Below are 14,206 nucleotides of genomic sequence, written 5' to 3'. Positions count from 1 at the left end.
CTTTGAAACAACTATCCAATTAGTCCAATTTTCTTGCCCTTTCCCCATAGCCCCCGAAGGTTTCATCATTGGGTGTGTATCCAATTCCCTTGGTAGGTTATTATTGAACCTGTCTCCACCGCCCTTTCAGCCAGTGCATTCCCAATCGCAAAATAATTCTCCTGATTTAGCCTCTTGTTCTTTTGCCAATTACCTTAAATCTGTGTTGTCTGGTTAATCTGCCACTGCAAACAATTTCTCCTTATTCACTCTTTTGAAACCCCCCCATACTTTTGAACATTTCCATCAAATCTCCTCTTAACCTTCTCTGCTCTAAGGAGAACAGCTCTTGCTTCCCCAGTCTCTCCCACATAATCCCTGGGACCATTATAATAAATTTCCTCTACGCCTAAGGTTGCCAACTGAGAGTAAATGTATTCCTGGAGGTTTCGTCACATGACTTGCCCCCACGCTCCAGCCATTAGTCGGCCAATACATCCATCCTTATGATGTACTGCCTTCCTACGCCAATTGGAAAGCAAAAAGACCAATTAGATGACTTACTGTCAACCAAACAGCGTCATTTTCCATTTTTAATAATCTTATATCTGGTAAAGAGAAATGTTCAAAGAAAATGTCAAAAAACCCAATATTTTTTAATGTCCTGATGATTTTTCTCCGGGGTTGCACACAGCAGTGTCCTGGAGATTGATCTTCAATTCCTGGAGACTCCAGGCCAAACCTGGAGGGTTGGCAACCCTATCTGCACCCTCCTGAAGGTCCTGACATTGTTCCTAAGCACACAATGCTCTATCTGAGGCCTAACCAGCATTTGCTTTTGTACTCTAGGTCTTTGCTTATAAAGCTCTGGATCTCATTTGATTTTTTTAAGCAGCCTTGTCAACTCTTCCTGCCGCTTCACACAAATGTCTCCCGTATCCTTCCACTCACTGGAAGCCAGCCCAGAGGAGAACCAGATATTTCAGATGAACATAAGCTCAGAAAAATATATCCTTGCTTGGATATGCCCTCGCTGCAGTTCAAGCACTGAGAGATGCTACACGAACTCACTGTCCATAAATGTCTCTTTGCGCTCCTACCAACCACAGGGTTCGAATTGTCAGAAATCTGTCTCCATGGTACAGGCAAAAACAATTGCGAATGCTGAAAATCTGAAATCAAACTAGAAAATGCTGAACAGGTCCTTCAGGACCGGGAAGGACAATGAAAGACTGACATTTCAAGTTGAGCATCAGGTCTGGGCTCTGGGGGAGCGTTCTGGCAATTGATTTAGGGGAAGTGGATAACGTTCATCCATCCCATAATTTCACCGCAGCCTGGTCCGATATCTCAGGTTCAGGGTCTCCAGCATATTCTGGGCGGGGCATCCCATCATCTCCAGTGCCGATTTGACACTTGCTGTAGTGGGGTAACTGAGAGCCACTGGAAATGCCATGGAAGAAACTCAACAAAAACAACCTGAGCCAGAATCAGGTCCTGGTATGACCTTCACGAGAACACTGCGCTGGGACAAAAGAGGTGCGAGTGATGGGGTTCCTGGCAAATGTTGTTCTTGACCAGCTCTCGTCTTTTTCCAGCGATGTCTGCACATAAGGAGGTGGATGTAAAAAGCACCTGCCCCACTTTTGGCTGTGCTCTGAATGCCCCCTCCATCTCCTCCTCCCCACCCCCAACAAAGAAGTGGGCACCGGGCCTCAGCACACCTGAGCCTTGCCTCAAATCCCTTCTCTGCTCACGCTCTCCTGAGCTGCTAACTCCTAGAGATTTCAGGACTGCTTTGCCAAAGCTCAAAGGGGAAATAAAGCAACGTTTTTGTGTTTTATCAGTTCTGATGAAAAATTAATTTCTCTCAGGTGGTGTTAGAAGAACATGATGCTTAGAACATAAAAACACAAGAAATAAGAGCAGGGATAGGCCATTCGGTCCCTTGGGCCTGCTCTGCCAGTCAATAAGGTCATGGCTGATCTAACTGGGGTCTTAACTCCACCTGCCTGCCTGCCCCACCATAACCTTTGACTCCCTTGTAGATCAAAAATCTCTCTAATCCTGCCTTGAATACATTCAATGACCCAGCCTCCACTGTTCTCCGTGGAAGGGAATTCCAGAGACAAATTCCTTCTCATCTCCCTCTTAAATGGGGACCCCTTATTTTTAAATAGTGCCCCCTAGTTCTAGGCTCCCCCACAAGGGGAAACATCCTCTCAGCATCTGCCCTGTCAAGCCCCCTCAGGGTCTTATATGTTTCAATGAGATCACCTCTCATTCTTCCAAACTATGAGTATAGGCCCAGCCAGCTCAACCTTTCCTCAAAAGACAACCCCTTCATCCCAGGAATCAGCTGAGTGAACCTTCTCTCAACTGCTTCCATTGCAAATATATCCTTCCTTAAGTAAGGAGACCAAAACTGTACACAGTGCTCTAGGTGTTGGACCTGTTTTATATTTCAAGTATACGTACCTTTTTTTATTCACCTTTTAGGCAATAGCAAGCTCAACATTTATTGCCCATCCCTAATTGCCCTTGAGAAGGTGGTGGTGAGCTGCCTTCTTGAATCGCTGCAGCCCATGTGGTGCAGGTACCCCCACTGTGCTGTTAGGGAGGGAGTTGCAGGATTTTGACCCAGCGACAGTTAAGGAACAGCCAATATTGTTCCAAATCAGGATCTACCTTTTGCTTGTCTCTGATTGCCCCCAATTATTGTCTAATTAATATGCAACAATCATATCTAGCACCGAATGGCCCAGCCACAGTTTTCAAGTGTACCTTTATTTTCGTAAACTTGTGCCTTCAATATATTCTGCTGTATCGTTTTCCAGTGGTGCGACTACCAAGTGTAGCTGTATACTGGGCTGGAAATACTTTATTCAAACTCAAGGCTGGACGTTTATCAATTTGGTCAACAGTTTTAATGCTATCTGACAATTAAGTACTACAGGCTGATCTAAGGTCCCATAACACCCCCATGTAAATTAGTCCAGGTCAAATCAAACTCAGACCTCCCAACCCTTTTCTCCTGTAGTATAAATTGTTGCGATTCTTTGAAATTTGGCATTCTTGCATTTGTCCTGATGAGTGCAAAATGAAAAATTTCGGCAACATGTCTCTCTTTTCAGCAACACTCATAGTTGAACACCATTTTACAAACTTTGTTGCAACGTAGGGTGGAATTTTCTGTGCCCGCTGGTGTCGGACGTGTTCGACGGTGTGAGTGGACAATATGGCGAGAAGGCCAAAAATCGGTTTCATGATGTCATGAAACCAGTTTGCGATCGTCCGCTCAGCCTGTCGATGGCGGGCCACAGTTCCCATCATCGGACATCAGGACCTCATTGTAAGACACCTGCATAAACCCTGCCTGCCGGAATCATCCCCCTCACACTGGATCATCCGAGCACGTCAATGTGTTTCACAACAACGTACACCTGGCGAGCTACACTTCACTCGGGACTTTGAGGTTTGTTTGCCCACCTTGCTTCAGGCAGCACTCACAGTCATCAGCTTCACAGGCAGCACCACATCACTCTTGAGGGGGCGCATGGGCAGGTCTGTACCTACCAGACCAGCCGTGAGGCAGGGGTGGCTTTTCAATAACTGCAGGGCTAGGGCTTGCTTGGGGAAGGGGGAGAAGTGGCCTCAGGCAAGGGAAGAGGCTGCAGGGCGAGGGCTGTACTGGGAGAGGGGGGTATCCCAGGGTGTGTGTGGGGGGCACATGTTGATCTGTGCAAGTCACCTCAAGATGGTGAGAGCTGAGGAGGCAGTCTCCAAAGGAGATGAGGCCAGATGGAGATGTGAGGGTGTGTGTGAGAGAGTGGGTGGTGATGTCCCTTGAGCTGGCAGTGAGTGAGATGCCAGTGACTGTGTGATGGGCTTGTGAGTGTGTGAGTTTAGAGTGATGAGATGGTTGCCATACCCTGGCGGCACAGATAAGATCATTCATCCGTTTTCTGCACTGGATGGCCAACCTCTTGTGTGCAGCTTTGGCACTGACCACCTCTGCTACCATTTCCCAAGCTGGAGTACTGAGACTGATGTGCCTCCACGCGTCCAGAGCTGGGGGTAGTGGACATCACGGGGGGCCTCCACACGTCCAGAAGGGGTCCCAGGGATACGTCACTGAATCGGGGGGCTGCACTCTTCTTGGTTTTTGGGGCCATGTCTTCACCGGTGCCCTCCTGGGCCGGAAGCACTGAGAAGTGCGCACGGGGCTGCAGTTTAAATATGGCGCCCGGCGTGATGAAGTGGTGAGGTGTCGGTCAGCGGAAGAGCGTGCTTCCCGGGAACGCCTGATTAATGAGGCGGGATTGGGACCATACGGCGTGAAAAAAGCCGCCATTGCGGCCGGCGGGAAAAACGTTTTCCCACTCGCCACCACACTTAGTGCAAATCTGGAACAATTCCACCCATAGCAGGAGGGTAAACACCCTCAACAATGATTTAAAAATCCTATAATTAAACTGAGATGCTGCAATTCCTCAAATCACTTTCCACTTGCGAACTATTTTTGAAAAACTCCAGTGCGACCGAACTTTTTCCAGTCTAACTTCCTCCTCCTCCCCTTGCCCTGCCATTAAGCCAAGTTATACGAGCCCTGACACTGCCCAGAAAGAGCGGGGCTTGTTTAAAACAAGGTGCCATTGTGTTCCACTGCCTCTGTTTATTATCTGCAACCAGCTCTTATTCCCTGTGATTTCAACCAGACTCCGCTGGAAAGAGGGAGAGAGAGAGAGAGAGGGAGAGGGAGAGGGAGAGAGGGAGAGGGAGAGGGAGAGGGAGAGAGAGGGAGGGAGAGGGAGAGGGAGAGGGAGAGAGATTCAACTGCTGGCAGTGCCATAGGCTGAACACAACAGGCTGTTCCAGTAGATAACTGGGCTCTAAACTGCTGGGAAACACCCAGGTCGCAGCAAAAACAGGAGAGGGGGGAGGGAAGTTTAACAGGGAAGTTTTTGTACCCGAACATGAGCTCTTGTGAGACAATTAAAAAGCTCGACAGAGCGGCACCTCTCCCTCTCCAACAAAACTTTCTCTGTATCTCTGCTCCCCTTCCGAATGAAAGTCAGCCCAAAGCTGCACCGCCAAATTTCCGAATTTCCCCCTCAGTGTCCCCCTCCCTGACTGTTTCACCCCCCTCAGTGTCCCCCTCCCTGACTGTTTCACCCCCCTCAGTGTCCCCCTCCCTGACTGTTTCACCCCCCGAGTGTCCCCCTCCCTGACTGTTTCACCCCCCTCAGTGTCCCCCTCCCTGACTGTTTCACCCCCTGAGTGTCCCCCTCCCTGACTGTTTCACCCCCTCAGTGTCCCCCTCCCTGACTGTTTCACCCCCTGAGTGTCCCCCTCCCTGACTGTTTCACCCCCCTCAGTGTCCCCCTCCCTGACTGTTTCACCCCCTGAGTGTCCCCCTCCCTGACTGTTTCACCCCCTCAGTGTCCCCCTCCCTGACTGTTTCACCCCGAGTGTCCCCCTCCCTGACTGTTTCACCCCCTCAGTGTCCCCCTCCCTGACTGTTTCACCCCCTCAGTGTCCCCCTCCCTGACTGTTTCACCCCCCTCAGTGTCCCCCTCCCTGACTGTTTCACCCCCCTCAGTGTCCCCCTCCCTGACTGTTTCACCCCCTGAGTGTCCCCCTCCCTGACTGTTTCACCCCCTGAGTGTCCCCCTCCCTGACTGTTTCACCCCCTGAGTGTCCCCCTCCCTGACTGTTTCACCCCCTCAGTGTCCCCCTCCCTGACTGTTTCACCCCCTCAGTGTCCCCCTCCCTGACTGTTTCACCCCCTCAGTGTCCCCCTCCCTGACTGTTTCACCCCCTCAGTGTCCCCCTCCCTGACTGTTTCACCCCCTCAGTGTCCCCCTCCCTGACTGTTTCACCCCCTCAGTGTCCCCCTCCCTGACTGTTTCACCCCCCTCCCTGACTGTTTCACCCCCTGAATGTCCCCCTCCCTGACTGTTTCACCCCCTGAGTGTCCCCCTCCCTGACTGTTTCACCCCCTCAGTGTCCCCCTCCCTGACTGTTTCACCCCCTCAGTGTCCCCCTCCCTGACTGTTTCACCCCCTCAGTGTCCCCCTCCCTGACTGTTTCACCCCCTCAGTGTCCCCCTCCCTGACTGTTTCACCCCCCTCCCTGACTGTTTCACCCCCTGAATGTCCCCCTCCCTGACTGTTTCACCCCCTGAATGTCCCCCTCCCTGACTGTTTCAGCCCTCCCCCAAGTATAAACCCTCTGTAAGTGCTGCTGTGGATGTGATACTGAACCCCAGGGGCGGAGACCACCCCCCACACACAAACACACACATATATACACACACACACACACCATTCTACCCCACCAGCCGCTGCTACCTCCTCCCCACCTCTTTGTTTTTGTGGGGTGGGAGTATCACTGACCTGCTCCGATGTCCCTTCGGGTCTGCTGCGATGGAAAATTGGGCAGGATCCTTCAGTGCTTCTTCTGCACCCCCTTCCCTCCCCCTACCCCCACCCCCCTAGTAAATTAACCCCAGGAGAAAGTTGGTGAGGGGGTGGGTGGGTTGTGGTGGTTACCGTCCACTCGGAACTATCAGCATCTTGAAGCCTGTTGGGGTGGGGATAAAGCTGGGAACAGCTTTCAAGGGGAATATTGGGGAGAGAGAGAGAGAGAGAGGCTTTTTCCAGGAATCCAGGACAGGAACACCCCTTGTGTGCGACTGGAAAGGGGAGGTGATGGCTGCTATTGTGTGTAGCCTGGGTATCTGCAGCCCCCATCACTGGCCCCCGCCGGCCTTTCTGAATTGGTAACAGGAGTACAGGGGGTGGGGTGGGGGATTGTGTAAAAAATGCAGCCAGTGCGAATATGTCTCAGCCTCGCAGTATTTGTGTGTGTGCTGCCTTTCACTGAAACTGGACTAATCCAGGCACCAACCCAGCCATTGAAACAAAACATTACAAAGAAAGGAACTTGTGTTAAAAAAAAAACCCCAAATAAATAAACAATATTAGGCCCAGAGTTTCCGCTGGGGTGGGTTTTTGTGTGTTTCTCTCTCTCTGTTGTTATTTGTTGAGCGCAGTTCTGGCTGAAGTTGGCCAGTTCCCAGTGCAAAAGCTGGCGTTGTTTTACACGCAAAGTTACACGTTCGCCGCAAATCAAATTTGAGAAACAAAACATTCTTGTTCAAAGCTGGGGGGGCACCCCCCACCCCAAACAAAACTGGTCTCGCAAACCCCACCCCCCAGATCCGCCCAGCGCAGCCCCACTCGGGACAATGAGTCTCCATGAGCCAGTCTGTGCGGGTTGCCCTGTTTCCGAATGCTCCTCAAATTAAACTTGTAGAGGCATCAATAAAGGCGTCTTAAAAGATTTCACAAGTTAAAACATTATTTGATTTACTAAGAAGCTGACGACCGTACTCCAAAATAACGAGTAAAAGTTCTGTACAATTTTTTTAAAGAAAAGTTATTTTCAGTGATTTAAAATTGGGTTATTCACAGGACTTGTCTAGACATTCTGATCAAAAATGCTTATTCTCTTATTCTTCTTCTCTTGCTGTTATTTTCAGCTGTACTATTCAAGGTGCACCGAGCTACTACTGTAGTATAAGGGTCTGGCACATACAGGGTTAATGTGGGACTGAGTACAGTACCGCCCACACCGTGATGTAAGAAGTCACATGACCCAAACCTAGTGCCAGTGTGGTGTTCAGCGGAAAACAAAAATAGAATTACCTGGAAAAACTCAGCAGGTCTGGCAGCATCGGCAGAGAAGAAAAGAGTTGACGTTTCGAGTCCTCATGATCCTTCCGCAGAACTGAGTAAAGTTAGGAGAGGGGTGAAATATAAGTAGTTTTTTGTTTTTATCTTGATGTTAAGCGGAGATGTGTTAAGACCTAGAGATGGAGATAGCTCCTTACCTATACCCTTTACTATATATATCTAGTCGCAAGTAGTTAATAAAGACTTGCTGTTAATATACAGAAGACTATGAAAACTTCTTTAACTAGACATGTCCTGTAACCAACACCATCCCAACATGGTGGCAGCTCAGGATCAAAAACCCTCAACCTCACAGAAATGCTGAAAGACTAATAAAAAGAAAACCTTCAACGGAAATTCTGACCTGAACGAAGCTCCCAACTGAAACGAAAGACGCTGAGAAAATTTGCCAGAAATAAAGCTCCAGAGGGAAAAAAGGGCCTGGAAGCTGAAGGCAGAGATTTTACTGTAGCAGAAGACTCCCTCGGGAGCCCAGTTTCAGCATGCAGAGCCTGCAAGGGTGAACTAAATCTTTTCAAGTTCCAGACTGCAGCTGGTCCTGAAAACCCCTTTCACTAAATCCAGGGTCAGAAGCGCAGTTTGAACGAAACTCGTCATCAAACCCGACCCCCAGCTCCAAGCCTCAACACGTGACCTCCAAGTTAAAGAAAGAAAAATAAGTGAATTATTAAGCCTCTCGGGAAGGTCGTGACCGTCCGACTAGCAAAACAGCAAGCCTGCATTGAATCTGAACACCTCGCGACTCGCAACAGTAAATCACTGAATGAAATAAGCTGACAGGTGGCTGACCCACCCAGCCATTGTTAAAAATCTCTCTTCCAGAAGTGCACTGCCGCCATTTTGCGGAGCCCGCCAAAGCTGGCAAGTGCGGGAAATCTTTTGTACCACAGTGAATGGTGACGCCATCTTGAAAGCCTGTAAGCTCTTAAAGGTGGACCCACACTTTAAACAGCTTTAACATGGAACACAACTACACACTTCCAACCACCCAAGGCTCGGGGCAGTCACAAAACTGGACGAAAAGATTTTTAAGCACCAAGATCACTTCTGGTTTAAATTTTAAAAATCAGAAGAAGAGCAAGCAAACACGCTGCTTTATTCTATAGGGACAATTGCTGATGACATCATTGCACAACAGGATATTCATAAACCTTCTGCCAAATTTGATGAGGCTCTAAAATCCTTTGCCATTTATTTCGACTTGCGATCCAAAAAAACATTGGAGCGCGCCAAATTCAATAAGAGAGTCCAACTGCTTGGAGAACCCGTAAATCCTCTCGTAAATGATCTCTACAGGATGGCAGAGGGGTGCGAATATGGAGATTTAAAGTCTGAACTCATCAGAGACAGAATAACGGTGGGTGTTGCAGACAATTCGCTCTCTGACCTTCTACATGCAAAAGATGATCTTCCTGGAGGCAAGGCAATCCAGTTAGGCAGGCTGTCTGAGCTATGCGAGCAAAACAGAACAATCCTAAGGGGAGAGAATACAAGAAGGGGCAGAAGCCAATCCTCAGTCTAGTTTATCGCAGATGCAGGGGCGATCCAAGTCAGGGAAAGCAATTGCTGAACCTCCCGGCAGAGTGACCTTACCAATGCCACGGTACAAAGCGCCCTCGCAGGGGAGATCAGTGTCCTGCCAAATGTAACCAAATGTTTCCACTGTAACTGGATGGGATGCTATGGCAAGTCAAAACCCCAGCAGCGCACAGAGAGCCTAAAGGATATCCACCAGGTCGAGACCAAAAACCTAGAGGACACAGACGGCCATGCTGCTTGGGTGAGGTCAAAGGTTGCGGTTCTTCATTTTGGAATGCTGACATCCTGGTAAATGGTCATCTAACAAATTTTAAATTAGACCCAGGTGCCAGTGTGACAGTCCCGTTGGACAAGGAACTATGGATCACAGACCTCTGGCTTCGAACAACAGGCACGCCACTAATAACAATGGAAGACACAAAATAACATAGTGTAACTCCATATCCATGGGATGAAGACTTGGGGGGAGGTGTAGTATAAGGGTCTGGCACATACAGGGTTAATGTGGGACTGAGTGCAGTACTCCCACACAGTGATGTAAGACAGCACATGGCCCAGACCTAGGGTCGGTGTGGTGTTGAGCAGAGATGTGTTAAGACCTAAGCATGGAGATAGCTTCTTGCCTGTACCCTTTACTATATATATATGTTTTATATATATAGTTACAAGTAGTTAATAATGACGTACTGTTAACATACAGAAGACTATGAAGGCTTCTTAACAGACAGGGTTCTGCAACCAATACCATCCCAACAACTGCTCTTAAATATACCTTCACCCCAGTCTCAGCTCACCTGCTGCTGATTTTTAAAATTCATTCATGGGTTGTGAGCGTCGCTGTCTGGGACAGCATTTATTGCTCATCCCTAACTGCCCTTGAGAAGGTGGTGGTGAGCTGCCTTCTTCAAACGCTGTAGTCCATGTGGTGTAGGTATACCTGCAGCGCTGTCCCAGGATTTTGACCCAGCGACAGTGAAGGATCGGTGATATATTTCCAAGTCAGGATGATTGGCTTGGAGGGGAACTTCCAGGTGGTGGTGTTCCCATATGTCTGATGCCCTTGTCCTTCTAGGTGGTAGAAATCGTGGATTTAGAAGATGCTTTTGAAGGAGCCTTGGCGAGTTGCTGCAGTACATTTTGTAGACGGTACACACTGCTGCCGCTGCACGTCGGTGGTGGAGGGACTGAACGTTTGAGGTGGTGGATGGGGTGCCGATGAAGTGGGCTGCTTTGCACTGGACGGTGTCAAGCTTCTTGAGTGTTGTTGGAGCTGCACTCATCCAGGCAAGTGGAGGATATTCCATCACACTCCTGCCTTGTGCCTTGTAGATGGTGGACAGGCTTTAGGGAGTCAGGAGTGAGCAGGCGTCCCTGCTTCCGACCTTATGATGGAGGGAAGGTCATTGATGAAGCAGCTGAAGATGGCTGGGCTGAGGACACTGATACCATTTGACTTATTGGGCTGGGTTATATGCTGCTCCTTGCCAGTTTACTTGGAGGTCGAAGGGGGGGGGGAGCATGTAAAATTCAATAGTTGCCCTACCCTCCACCTACCTGCCCCCACCAGAATGAAACGGGGTTGGGAGAGCCTGCCTGCTCCCAGCGTTAAATGGCTGAGAGGAGGTGGTTGGGATTGGGGGTGGGCACCCCCTCCGATTTTTTCACCGGGGGTGGGGGTGGGGGGGTTGCTGCTGGGCAGGGACTACGGTCCCAAGTTAAATCCGGCCACTTATCTCCTTGTGTGGCTTGGTGTCAGATATTGTCTTTATCGCGATTCTGTAAAATGTCTTGGGAGCTTTTATTACATTAAAGGTGCGATATAAAAAAAAGTAATCGTTTTTAAATATATCGAGGAATCTATTTTAGTGCAAAGAGAATAGAACGATTACCTTCTATGCTGAGTTGCATTGGTTCATGGAAGATGTTATGTTTGAGGTTATGTAAGTGAGTTTGGAGCCAGGCTTTACTTTGGGGAGATGGTGGTGTAACGGTAATGTCACTAGACTAGTAATTCTAGGCTAATGCTCTGGGGCACATAGGTTCAAATCCTCCCATTGTCATAAAAACCCATCTGGTTCACTCATGTCCTTTAGGGAAGGAAATCTGCTGTCCTTACCTGGTCTGGCCTACATGTGACTCCAGACCCCACAGCAATGTGGTTCACTCTTAACTGTCCCACGAAATAACCTGGTTAGCCACTTGCTTCAAGGATAATTTGTGATGGGCAACAAATGCCCCATATCCCATGGAAGAATGTTTAAAAAAGACACTCTTTAAATTCCTGGTCCGCTGATTTTCAGACACAAAATGGGTGGCTTTTGAGTCAAATTTAACGCCCGCCAATGGCTTTTTCTAAGGGCAATGGAAATCAGCAAGAGTGGGTTCATCATTTTTTGGAAAGGTCTGGTTTCCCTAAAAGCATGTGGCCTTATTGACAAGACCATGGCGCTATCACGACTCCTTACTCCAAGGCAATGGCATTGATGAAGATGGAGGGATTCGAGTGCAGGCTGTAGGCCCCGTGCTGGTAGATGGAAGCTATCCTGAAAGCTGCGGTAACAGCCAGAGATTTCTTTCGAGCTGTCCCCTCTCTGTCACCCTAACATTGCTGTAAGTGCGGGGGAAACACCGTTCACATGAACAATATACAACACCCTTTGAAAAGGGCCAGTTAAAGCATTGTGAGATGAGAAGAACATCAAAAACCCATCAAATCTTCGCTCTCATGCATTTTCGCTTCACCTGTTGACCTTAACATTATTCTGTAACATTTTGCACTGGTGGGGCACATCCACTTAAGGCAAAGGCATCAAATACATCAAATAGTGTCACGGGGGAGAATTTTCTTCCTGTCGGGGGGGGCGGGGTTGGGCGGGAGCGGGCACAGGTGGGCGCGGAGCCAATCTCCGCCCTCAATCGGCTGCGCGCCACCGCCATTTTACGTGGGTGGGCCAATTAAGGCCCGCCCAGTGTGACGCACATCCAGAAGCGCTGTGCACTCCCTGTGCGGGCGTGGGGGGTTGCCTGAGTCGGGTAGTGCGCGAGAGTGGGCAGAAATCTCCCTGAGGCACGGTGCTGCCACGGGGAGATCAGTTTGAGTTTCAATAATATTAATAAAGAAAAAAAAATTTAGGACATGTCCCCTCATGTGAAACTGTCACATGAGCTGGGGCACATCTATGAATTTTAATTAAAATCTTTTATTTTACTTATAATTCATTCATGAAACCTCGTCCCGCCCATGGATCGGGTTCCATGAAAAATGCGAAGGCCGCCTGGGCTCTTCGCCTGCCCCCCCGCCAACCTTAAGGTTGGACGGGCAGCTATGTCAAGCGGTTTGATTAGTTTTTAAATGGCCGTAACAGGCCTTTGACAGTTCGGCGGGTGCTCAGCCGACTCCAGTGTGCGCCCGCCGAACCGAAAATTGGAATGATGCGCGGTGGCCTCGGGAAGCATGCCCGACATCCCCGCACGTCATTTTACCCGTCGGCGAGCGGGCCCCGCCCCTGCACGCCGAGCCGAAGATTCCGGCCATAGAATCTGACAGCACATGAGACCATTCAGCCCATCACGCCTGTGCTGACTCTTTGTAAGAGCTGTCCAATTCAATCCCACACCCTTGGCATCTTACTTACAACCCTGCATAGTACAAGTACAAGGACATGTTCAGTTGCCTGTCTAAAGTTCTTAAGGAGCTTTAGAAAATAATTCGTAATGCCCAGTTTTATATTTTTGATTGAATTCATGGTAACCTTTTATTCAACATGTGACACTGGAGGTAAGTAAAATATACCACCCTTCACACTGATGATATTATCGTCAATCGTCAAAGGATGCGCAATTAATTCTGGCAAAACGTACCTCAGAATAAGTATCTGCATGATTATGCCAGCAACCGAAAATAAATTATTTGCCAGGGTAGAAGTCTGGGGTAAAACCAGTCACCCTCATGTCTACTGAAACAATGAAAGAAGGAGCTCCGATTGTAACATTTCCGTCAAACATCGAAGTATAATTGATTCCGGCCGGCTCCCCATTAATTTGAACAATTGATGCACATTTCATCAAGGAATAGCAATCTGAGAGGGAGGCTATAGTTCTAGCTGGTCTTATCACTAGAATCATCAGTCTTCTTGACATATTTCAGTTAGCAGGAGTCAGCTGGTACAGTTGATCATTTTAAGGCTGGTCTTGTTTGTTGAAAATGCCAGCTATTCCCTCTCTCAGATAGCTTTCTGATACTTTAATAATCCAATTTGAAAGCAGTGCAGCATCTTTTTTTACCCACATGATTTTATTACGGACAGGAGAGAGAGACAGGCAAACTGCATCTATTTCCTCTTACCACCTGTCCTTAATCAGAAAGTGTTTTGGACTATTCTTTAAAACATGCGGTGACGTGTTTACCTAATGCCTCAGTTCTCGTGATCCAATTTACTAATAATTCATAGCAAACTCGAGTTAGGATTAACTCAGGAGGTTAGTTTATTTCACATTCAAAAACCCTGGGAAGGAGTGTTAGCAACTGCCCTCTCCATGCACAAACACGTATACACACACACACAAACACGCACACACATACAAACACGTACACACACACACACAAACACGCACACACACACAAACACGCACGCGTGCACACACAAACACACACGCACCCACAGACACACGCACACACACGCACGCACACGGTAAAGGGGGGATTGGAGAAAAGGAGTTTTGCAGAACAAGAACCACTAGACTGAATATTAGCTCACGTGATTTCCAGAGTCCAAAGTCAAAGTCCAATGAGGAATTCTTTCCCGTAGGTGTTCAAGTTCAGCTGGCTGAAGACTGGAGTTGTAGTATTCACTTTTCAGTTGGTGGTGATAGCGCAAAATGAAGCAGGTGCACAGAGACTGGGTCGGCTCTGTAGGTGATGGTCCAAA

General features: G+C 48.6%; 1 protein-coding gene across 1 annotated transcript in view; it reads right to left on the bottom strand.

Annotated features, from left to right (window-relative positions):
* Positions 1–6,674, bottom strand: part of LOC144689390 (BTB/POZ domain-containing protein 3) — a 55,179-nt gene extending 48,505 nt beyond the window's left edge. Inside the window, exon 1 of the mRNA XM_078556456.1 lies at positions 6,378–6,674. The gene's annotated coding sequence lies outside the window, so the exon portion shown is untranslated. The remainder of the gene's footprint in view (positions 1–6,377) is intronic.
* Between the last annotated feature and the right edge of the window lie 7,532 nt (positions 6,675–14,206).

Source organism: Cetorhinus maximus, chromosome 14, assembly GCF_964194155.1.
Source record: "Cetorhinus maximus chromosome 14, sCetMax3.hap1.1, whole genome shotgun sequence".
Taxonomy (NCBI): domain Eukaryota; kingdom Metazoa; phylum Chordata; class Chondrichthyes; order Lamniformes; family Cetorhinidae; genus Cetorhinus; species Cetorhinus maximus.
Note: the sequence above shows the minus strand (reverse complement) of the source record. Positions and strands in the feature narration are given on the sequence as shown.